Raw genomic sequence first — 11,749 nt, 5'->3', positions numbered from 1 at the left:
TCATTCATGATTTTGTCTATCTGGGTGCTCTCTCTTTTTTTTCTGAAGAGTCTGGCTAGAGGTTTATTGATTTTGTTTATTTTTTCAAAGAACCAACTCTTGGTTTCATTGATCTGCTCGACTGTCCTTTTGGATTCTATATTGTTTATTTCTGCCTTGATCTTTATTATTTCTTTTCTTCTGCTGGGTTTGGGGTGCTCTTGCTGCTTCCTTTCTAGTTCCAGTCGATTCTCTGTTAATTTTTGAATTTGCGCTCTTTCTAGTTTGTTGAGATTGGTCTGGATTGCAATATACTTTCCTCTTAGGACTGCCTTGGCTGCATCCCAGAGATTTTGGATAGTTGTATTTTCGTTTTCATTGGTTTCCATATATTTTTTAATTTCTTCTCTAATTGCCTGGTTAACACAATCATTCTTTAATAGGGTGGTTTTTAACCTCCTGCATTGTGGTTCTTTATAGGCAGAAAGTGTAAAGAGTGGTGTAGATATAAGAAACTGTAGACTGAATTAAGAGAATATCAAGTTATCCAAAGTTGTTGGAAAGTTTAATGAGTAGACAGTAAGTATACTAACCAAGATTATGAATGAATTTCATTCATTCAGTCAATATTTATTGAGTACCTACTGTATTTGTGGTATCATTCTAGGTATTTGAGGGTATAACTCTGAGAATATCAAACCACAGTAATATGGTTGGGATCATCCTTTCTAAGTTTCTAATTGTTCTAAAATGGTGGTGATCTACCTACCTCTAATAGAGAAGGTGATCAACAAACTTGGTTGGGATGAGCTGTTCTGTGTGGATGTACACAGATAGCACAGTGGCTCAGACTGTGTCCTACATAAGCCCAGCCTGCTGGCTTCTACTTTGGATTTGGCCTCTTAATGGGTGGATGATCTTGGAAAAACTACTTACCTCACTTTGTCTCATTTTTCTCATCCTCCAAATGGAAGTAGTTCTAATTTGCATAAATTGCATAGGATTGCATAAATTACTATATGTTAGGGTTTGGGGGAAGTGCTTGGTCTACTGCTGTGACAAAGATAGACAAAAGCCCTGCTGTCAGGTTGGCCATTTGTGTTGCTTCTACATAGTATTTGCTATCACTTTAAATTATGCAGTTATTTTTATTAATGTCTGCCTTTTCACTCCTCTGGGTATTATAAACACTGTGAAGCAGAAACTCATTCTGTTTTGTTCATCACTATCATTAATACAAGTATCTCATACATAGTAGTTTTTAACAAATAAGTGCAAAAGGATGGATACATAAATGCATGAATGATATAAACATAATTAATCAGAGTGTATATCCTTTACACATTAGATAAATCATTTAATTTTGCTTTCTTCTTTGTCATCACCACCTGCGTCCTCATCTTGGAAACCTGGGGTACTGAATGACTTACTTTTTTTTTTTTTCCTCAGAGTGCTCTATTTTGGAGCTGAGCTCCTGCATTGATTAAATAAAGAATGTTTCCTAATGTAGACACCCAAGACTAATTGCATTGTCTAGGCACATTGGATAAGGATTTAATTTCACACATCACAAGCGATCAGCATCAAATTGTCAGAGTCGTATTTCATACCTTCTTCGTGGAGATCTTTAATCTTCTTAGCGCACTTTCACAGTCCACTACTCTGAAACAAGGCTCAGTTAGAGCTTAATGGGGAAAAAGAAAGGTAAAAAGATAAAAGTGAAAGTAAATGGTCATTCCTGCCACTGATTTTAGAATGGCATATATGTCCACAGAAGTTGCTGTAACTTTGAACCCAGAGTCCTGCAGTGTCCCAGAAAGCCACCCCTGGGTATGTGTAACTTGTAGCACCTGCCCTGATTATATCTATAAGGGGTCTAAATGCAGGCTACCAAACAGACCTAAACCCAATCACAGTATCTGTAGGTATCTCATGTTCTCTCCTTTTCAAAAGCCAATATTCTTCCAGAGCCTGAATTCTTCCATTAAAATGACACAGTGGGTTTCTAAAAAGTAGTTAGAGTAAGAAAATTATCAGTTCCAGAATATGCTGCCTTTCTGCTGGGTGCTTCTGCACTGCAACCAAAAGCAACAGTTCCACCTACAGATTCTACTTCCTGATAATTCTCAAACCCCTCTTCCCATTGATCTCCATTGACTGTTTCTTGTGTGAGATCCTCAGTGACTTTTAGATGAATGATTATTAAACTAGGCTTCAGTAGAATTCCCTTTTTCCTACATTCACAATAAAGACTCTACATCATCGCCAGAGTTCTAACATGTAAATCTCTAACATTTCTTCAAACAGCCCCTCTTCTAAATAGCATAAAGGTTTTACCATATCAGAAAATGTCCTTAAGTGGAAACCTGCCATATTTCCCAACATTTTCCAACCTTCCATACACGGTCCTTATGGGATCATATTGAAAAATCTCCCCTGAATCCTTTACATGTCAGTGACCTACTCTTTCTCTGTGCCCCATAAATTATATTTGTCTCCATTACTTGAGCCATTACTCTGACCTCATCAATTTATTTGTTAGCATGTCGGAATCTGCTTAGCTCACTCATGAATTTGCAATCAGTTGTAATTTGAGTAGGGACCTATGCTGATATGGTCTGAACTCTCAGATGTTTGGGGCTCAAATGTCTATAAGTAGTCGAAAAGGCTAGTGGCTAGTACACGTGGGTTCTTCTCTACATGGTAGATCTCCTTTTCCAGTGCCCTAGTCCAAACTTATTCTCATGTTGCTGCCAGGACTCCAAGAGAATAGAAATGTTCAAGGTCTCTTGAGGGCTAGATTAATAACTGGCCAATCATTATTTCCATCACAACCTATTAATAATTAACAGGTCAGCATAGATGAAAGAGTAGGGGGTATATTACTGTACATCTTGGTAGAGCTACAAAGTTACAATGCAGAAAGCATGGCTGCAGGGAGAAGTGGGAATTGGGGCATGTTTGTGAGCAGTCTACTATATCTTGTAAGAAAACCAAAACATTCTTAAACAGTGGCATGCTTCTCTGATTACCTTAGTAATCAGAACAGTAATGGGCACAAAGCAGTGAACTACCGATTAATTTTGGTTAAATTCGGCTGATTTATAGCAGTTATTAGAGAAAATATTTTCAGGGATGTTTATCGTCAATTAGCTGTTTTGTAAAATTGCTGAGTGAGAAGAGACATTATATATGACCACAAATCTATATAAATACCTCACAGGTTGTATGGTATTAAATGAAGATACCTCTGTCCCTATTTTGCATAATAGGAAATGGAGGCTCTCAAAAATTAAACCAAGCCCAGAATTGTGCAGGTAATCCCAGGGAGAATCCAGGACTTAAAAACACAGGTCTTTTTATTTTACTCTAAGTGCTGTGTTTTCTTTCCTTTTGTACCCCTTCAATATTTAAGAGGCTATTTAGAGTGACTTACATGTACCAACACCAACATTCTGGCCATTATGTTATTGCTAAAGGTTTTCAGGGAAAGAACATCTATGTAAGAGATTTTGCTTATGTGAAAATCTTTTCTAGCTTATTCATCTTTGCAAGGACAAAACCAATTTCTTTTGCAGCCATAATTACTGTTTATGCTTTCAATAAATTTCATGTTCTCCATGTAGTTGATCAGATGCTGCTTTATTCAGGGATGCCAATCAAAATTCTGAAAACTGTATCCCTCTGAATAAACATTACCCTGAAAGGTGGGGAGGGGAAAGTTCTTTTTATCCTTAAATTCTTTTAGCTCTTTGTTAATCCAAAGAACTGAAAATATTTCAAGTCAAACATGGCCACTAACCATCTGGCTGAGTTAGAAGTTTATTTAGTAATCTCCTTATCAGCCAAACAGCTGGAAGTCTAGATAAGTCCTGTGTGTAAGAAGCCAGTGTCAACTTGTTTCCAGATAATAGTGGCAGAAAAAAATATATATTAGAAAAGAAGGAGTTTGTCAGTAGGAACTTATTTGGGAGTTTTGCCAGTGTTCACTGAACATTCTACTGGTGAATTTGTCATCGACTGAACTAAGTGGAGACTTGAAGGTTACTTTCAAGTGTGTCATGTACAAGTAAGCATTATTTTAGGTTGTAGTTTTCAAAGTGTTTTCTACCCAAGACTTGGTTCAAATATCTAAAAAGTGATACTACTTTATTTTGCTTTATGCAACAGATGTATCACTACAAACTGGCATGCAAATTGATTTTTTTTCCCCCTTTGTAAATGGAAACCTAATTGAAATGCACTAGGGGGGAATATGCTAGTTAAAGAAATCCTTGCATGGTGTGAAAATTGCTTTTTCTCTTGAGAATAAATATTTCTTAATGTGTCTATTTTGTGAATTTAAATTTTTGTGTGATGACTTCCATATAACTCAGCTCATGTGTGTAGCTTAGGGTACCTGGGGAAAAAAATTAACATCAACTTAGTAATAGGTCTTTTCAGAATATCTCCCACACTCCCAAACCATGCAAGAGTTTTGCAGCTTGAAAAAAAACTGCACTTATTATTGAACTGATTATGTGTACTCTTATGTAACTTTATAACTAGGACAATTTGAAAGTCAAATCCCCTCCAATCTATCCATTGTATTACTCGATAAAGCAGCAAGACATAATCAAGGCAGAAAAGGTGTTAACGTAAATTGATATATCAATTTAAATACCAACTCTACATAGTCATTCAGATATTTCCTATACACAGTCAGATGTGGAAGGCAGTTCTGCATGAGAGAATGAGCTTTGGAGTGGATAACCAGTGACGAGTCACATCATTCTTTGCACACCAGTTAGTTTATATGTAAAGGCCTTTGGCCCAGACCCCGAGTGATATACTCTGTATCCAAGAAGCAGATCATTGCCACCTGCCCGTACGGTCAGAGTCCTGTATGTGTGTCCTGTATGAGTCTGGCCAACCCCAGGCAGGAGGCAACAAAACCAGGCTCTACACCTCTCTCAGCTTCCTCTTTCCCAGGCATAGTCATTTCTTCTTGATCTTTAGGTTATCTTCATTATCTCTGTCTCATTTTATCCTGTAGTATTATTTCTCTGCTGTCTTGGAGTCTAAGGAGACTTGGCACCAAACAGACAGGTGCCCTCCTCATCTTTAGATCAGTGATGTGGGCTCCATATCCTTTTTGCATTCAGATGGCTCAGCCTTTGAAGTAAAGGCACTGTTCTCCTTTACTAATCGCCTAATTTCAGGTGAGTCATTTAGCACCTTTCAATCTCAGATTTTTCATCTTGAAGATGGAATTCAAAAAACCTACTCTTAGAGTTGTCAGAAAGCTGAAATAAAACTATAAGATAATTAGTGGAGTGCCCAGTACATAGGCAGCCCGCGATAAATCGTGGAGGCTATAATCATGAGGACCTTCGTACACCCCGCACCCGGATTTATAGACTCCCAATTATCTGATGACTATTTCCTGAAAGAGATTCTGAGACTCCTTTGTTTTTATATCACTCTTTTACCTGCAGACATCTGTAGGAACATACACGTATTAGCATCCATATTTGCAGTGATTTTTCAACAGTCTTTTATACATTTTATGGTCTTCTCAAAACAGAGACGTGTATAATCTTGCCAGAGAAATATATTTCATTTTATTTAAATGCATATGCTACTCCTCTACTCAAAGTCTCCTCTGATTTCAGAGCGATTTTTGATCCTGTTCCATCTTGTCTCTCTAGTCTCGTCTATATGTTTCCGTACTCCTGCTTCAGACTCAGTGAATGATGTACATTTCTCTAAATGTGGCTTCTTGCAGACCTCAGTATTAGGTAGAGTTTGCTTTGAATGTATTTTCTCCTCTCTCCGTCTCAGCAAACTCCTTTTAAGTCTCACCCGTTGGTCTACACTTGCGTACCTAGGTTCTTCCTGCACCACTTACATACAGATGTGCATCACAGCACTATTCCAAAGGCAATGAACTTGACAGTCCACTTCATTACATTTCATCTTGTAAGGGATGGACTATTCTTTATTAGATTTTATGTGGCTAGTGACTATCATAGTGCCTAGCCATACTGGGTTATCTCTCTTTCTCTGCCTTTTTCTTGTTTTCCTTCTCCCTCTCTGCCCTTTCTGTGTGTGCGCACATGAACACTTTCTTTTAATAAAAAAATAAGCTGTTCAATGTCATGTGGATTTCTTTCTTTTCTCTAATAGTTAGCATACTCCAGGGTAAATAACACATAATGTAAACAAATTAGAGGAGTTCTCACCTTACTGTTTGGTTTGTGGACACATATTCCCAGGGAAGAGGCAAATACTGGAACAGACATTTTCTCTAAATAGTGCAATATGCATTCACAGCTGTAAAATCAATACACCATTTACTGAAAAAGAGTTAGCTTTATCTGTTGTGTGTGCTGTATTACAAATGACTATACACAAATGCGATTGAGCTCAACCTTCCAATTTGTGAAAATTGTTCAATAAAATTATTTCTAATTCATACTAAGGAATAAAACTGCAATAAACAGTATAATCTTGAGACTTAGTTCAAGAAAGGATCTTTAATGAAATGCCTTTGTTTAGATTTTTGGGAATTTCAAGCAGCCATTCATGCATTGAAGCTGACATACACTATAATGTTTAAATGAAAAGCTATCGCAAGACTGGCCATTGAAAGCTAATACATTGAAAATCTTTCTAAGAGTTTTCTATCATAGTTATCTTTTTGGCTCACAGCAGGGTATTTTAAATTTAAAGTATAGAATAATATACAATATTCCTATGAATTAGTATTTACTTATAGGATATAAATAATTAGAGATAATTTTTTTAACATTGGGATGACTGAGTGACTCAGTCTGCTAAGCATCTGACTTCAGCTCAGGTCATGATCTCATGGTTCATTGGTTTGAGCCCCACACCAGGCTCTATGCTGACAGCTAAGAGCCTGGAGCTTGCTTCAGATTATGTGTCTTCCTCTCTGACTCTCACTATTCATACTATGTCTCTCTCAAAAAGAAATAAACAAAAAAAAGAAATGATTTTGAACGTGAACTGTCCTAATCACATCACATTTAAATCTAAAAACTATCAGTAACAACCAAGGAAGCTTTATAGTATGCACACAAAACTGTGTGTGTATCAGTGTATCAAGAGTTACCTCTTCATTGTGCTACAACTTATTTAATAGTATCGCATTATTTCAGCCTTTGTCTGCAAACATGCATTTATGCTTTCTCTTAATGCCATCCAGTTTGAGATTGTGAGGCTTTAACTTCTTTTCATATTAAAATATTTCATGTATCCAAAAGAAATTTTCTGTTTATCAGAATCCTTAATAAGGAGAATATTAATATAATATTAAACTTCACTTCTGAATTATCTTTCATTTACCTTCTATTTTATATTTACTACATTAATTTTATGTATCTTTTGAAAGTTTGATATAAATGAGTCATCTAGATATATTTTTCTTAATTTGTTTCATCCAGCATTATCTTTTTTTTTAATGTCTTATTTATTTTTGAGAGAGGGAGAGAGAGAGAAAGACAAAGACAGCATGAGCAGGGGGTGGTCAGAGAGAGAGGGAAACACAGAATCCAAAGACAGGCTCAGGGCTCTAAGCTGTCAGCACAGAGCCTGATGCAGGGCTCGAATGCACAGACTGCGAGATCATGACCTGAGCTGAAGTCGGATGCTTAACCGACTGACCCACTCAGGCACCCCATCATCCAGCATTATGTTTATGAAATTCATATATATATTGAAGTATATGATTATAGTTCATCATTATCAATTCTGTATAGTATATGTGAAGTGTCACACTGACATGATAATGGAAAACTATTTTTAAATAATTATACCAAATACATCTCTACCAACATGATATAAGTTACCTTTGCTCTATAATCCTGCCAATGCTGAATTCATCAGACATAGTAAATTATTAATAGCCTGCTGAGAATGAAATAGTATCTTCTGGTAGTTTTAATTTTCATTTGCCTTTTTATTCATAAAGGTGAATACTTCTCATATATTTAGTGATCATTCTATTTTCTTATTCTGTGAAATGTCTGTTCATGTCTTTTGCCTGTTTTTCTATTTGTTTGGTTATCTTTTTCTTGCAGTGCTAATAATACTTTAAAGGCCAGGGATTAACACCCATAATATATAAATGTGTTCTAAGTATCTTTTTCCTACTTTGACACTTATATTTTGAGTTTCTTCATGGTAATTTTGGAAGAATACATTCTTCTTTTTAATAAGCATTAAAACAATATTTATTTTAAAAGAGCAGTGTCAGCGTAGATGCTTCTTGGGATTATAAAACATTAATAATGGACACATGGACTGCTTCTTAAAGAATCTGATGTAGAACCTCGGATCAATATGGTGGAGCACCATGGAGAACCTCAGCTTGTCTAGTCCCTGAAATGCAGCTAGATCAGCACCAAACCATTTTGAACACATAAGAAATTGATCTGAGACAACAATCTGCATAACTTGTGCCCCAGAACTTAGCAGGTACACAGTGTGGAGAGGTGAACTGGGGGAGAGAGAAAAGCTGCAGAGAGTCAGGATCTGTTTTTGTGGAGAGAAGACAGAGAGAACAGGGGTAGGTGCAGCTCCTTGGGATCATGCAAGAAAAGCACTTCCCCCAAAAGAAGCTGGAAAGAGAGAGCGAGAGCAAGAGATTGAGAGAGAGAATACTCACAGGGGACCAAACAAGAAATATGTTCCCCAACAACATTGACAGGAAGAAAGGAGAGGGTTTCAATACCATGAGTATTCTATAAACAGTGGAGTGCAAAGTGTAAAGTTCCAGAGCTCAGTGATTATTGGTGCTCTGGTAAGGAAGTAGAGCAGATCTCCAGGAGGAGGCAGCATGTTCTGAGGGGTTCATGTGCCACAGAGGGAGAAGCAGTTCTCTGCCTGCCATGCATTCGATAGAGGCCATATGGCCTCCCCTACAAGCAAAGGTCCCAGCGGACCCTGGAGAGCTGCCTATTGGGACAAAGATGCCAGAGTGTGGTGAAACCTGGCACCAGCTGTGTTGTGGACTGCCATAATCTCTCTGTAGCACAGAGGTTCAATCACATGAACATTTTATGAAGCAAGCCAGCACCCAGCCATTGCTCATGAGACCCTCCCCCAGAGACTTAATCAACACAGATATAAGCAAGATGTCTGACCTAGAATTTAGGGCCATGATAATAAGAAAACCAGCTGGGACTGAAAAAAAAAATCTCTCTCTGTGGAGAAATAAAATCTAGTTAGAATGAAATTAAAAATGTTTTAACTGAGATACAATCTTGAATGGATGCCATGATGGCAAAGATGGATGAATCAGAGCAGTGAATCAGTGATTAAGAAGATAAAAATATGAAGAATAATGAAGGCGAAAAAAAGAGGGAACGAAGGCAAAAGGTCATGATTCAAATAAGTCTTAGAGAATTCAATAACTTATGATTCTGATGTTATTTCTTTTTAATAAGAGTCCCAGAAGATGAAGAGAGGAAAAAAAGAGGCAGAATGTTTATCTGTGCAATTTATAGAGGAAACCTTCCCAATCTGGAGAAGGACACACACATCAAAATTTAAGGCACACAAAGAACTCCCATTAGATTCAAGAAAATCAGCCATCACCAAGGCATAATACCATAGTCAAATTCACAAAATACACAACAAGGAAATAATTATGAAAGCAGCACGAGGGGGGAAAAAAGTCCTTAACATATAAGGAAAGACAGATCAGCTTCACAGCAGACCTATCCACAGAAACTTGGCAACCTAGAAAGGGGTGGCAGGATATAATCAACATGTTGAATAGGAAACATATATGCAACCAAGAATTCCTTATCCAGCAAGGCTGTCATTCAAAATAAAAAACATAAAGCGTTTTGCAGACAGACAAAAACTAAAGGTGTTTGTGACCACTAAACCAGACATGCAAGACACAGTAAACGGAATGTTTCTACCATCATTGTCATCATTAAAATGTTTAATAATGTTAGATTTTACTTCCATGTTTGTTTCCTTTTTTGTTTTTTAATTTTCAGTTTGTTGCTCTTTAATTCCTGTTCACCAGTAGCCCTTCCTTCTGGGATTACTTTAATTCTTTTCTAAGACCTTAATTTTAGAAATTTCTTTCATGAAATGATATTGGTTTAATCAGAAAATGTTTCAATTTTGTCCTTGTCCTTAAAGATAATTTTTGCTAGGTGTTCAATTCTTGTTTAATACCTATTTCTCTCACCATTTTTAATGTACAATTCCATTATCTTTGTTTTCCATGTTTCTATGTAGACATCTACTCTTACTCTAATGGTTTTTCATTTAGACAATGAGTCTTCTCTCTGTTTACTTTTATTTGCCATTGATGGCCTATATTTTTTATTCAGATATACATAGATGTGGATTTCTTTTTATTTATTATGCTTGAGATTATTCAATGAATCTAATAATAAATTTTCATTTAATAAATCTTGAAATATTTTCATCTTTGGATTCTATGAATATCCATTCTGGTTTTTTTTCTGTTGTCTCTTTCTAGAATGCCAATTAATGTGTAGATTTCTATTCTATGCTATATACATCATAGTAGATGGTAAATACTAGTATATATTCTAGTATGTATATGTGTCTATATACTGGTATACTAGTATACACATAGTATACACATATATATACTAGTATACCAGTATTCACATAGTATATATTAAAAAAATAATTTTTTCATCTCTAGTTTTTTCTAGTTTACTTTTTAGTTTGTTAAATTCCCTTCAGCTATGTTTAATATACTTTTTAATCACCTCAGTATTTTAAAATTCAACTTGTGTATATATTTTTTGTAAATTAGCCTATTTACTTTAATAGTCTACTATTTCTTTTGAGTCCATATTTTGTTTAAATATTTTATAGTTATTTTCTGTGTTTGGTATTTCTAATATCTAAAGTCCTCAGAGTCTAAACATTTTGTTTAGTGTTTCCACTCTAAGTTTTCACATATTTGGTAATTTAATATTTTGAGCTCATCATCAATTGAACCTGGTATATACAAATCCTGAGGGTTCTCAAATGAGATTTATTTTTTTCAAAGAGAATTTGAATGAGTTTTTGCTATGATGCATAAATTATAACTCCTTAGGAACACTACTACTTAATTTCGTCACTTGGTCTTTCTCAGACTACTAAGCTGTTGCAAATCGTACCCCAAAACCTGTGCACAGTTAGGCAGACAGATGCAAGCTCTCAGAGGACCCTGCTAATGTGGGTGTTGTAGTGGTTATTTTCTATTTGGCACTAAGAAATAACAGGCAGGTTTTGGCCCCCTGTATTGTCCACAATAGCTTTTCCCCTCCTAGCATATTATTTTGCTAAAGGTATGACTTTTCTTGGTCTCTGATTTATGTGGGTGTGGGGGTAAGATTTGGATATATACCCTTTTCCTCACTGCCACCTTAAAAGGCTCAGGGGCCTAGTCTTTCACTTTTAGTATGGCATTTATTCATGAAAGCTGTAATGCTCTGGTACTGACATATGACTTGGGACGGCATGTGCTGCTGAATTTGCTTACTCTGTTGCTTCCTGGTCCTGCTCCTCTGTCTCCTCATTCCCTCCTCTTACATCTCTCTCTCTCGCGCTCTCTCTCTCTCTCTCTCTCTCTCTCTCTCTCAATCTCGAGCTTGGAGGCTTTTCTTTTTTTCCTGTAAGGTCAGTAATATGATTAAAAGTCTGTTTAATTATGTAACATCTAGGTGTTCTGAAACCAAAGGATTTTTCAAAAATATTTTATCCTCAGTACTACCTAGAT

The sequence above is a fragment of the Suricata suricatta genome, chromosome 11 (assembly GCF_006229205.1).
Source record: "Suricata suricatta isolate VVHF042 chromosome 11, meerkat_22Aug2017_6uvM2_HiC, whole genome shotgun sequence".
Classification (NCBI taxonomy): Eukaryota; Metazoa; Chordata; class Mammalia; order Carnivora; family Herpestidae; genus Suricata; species Suricata suricatta.
Note: the sequence above shows the minus strand (reverse complement) of the source record.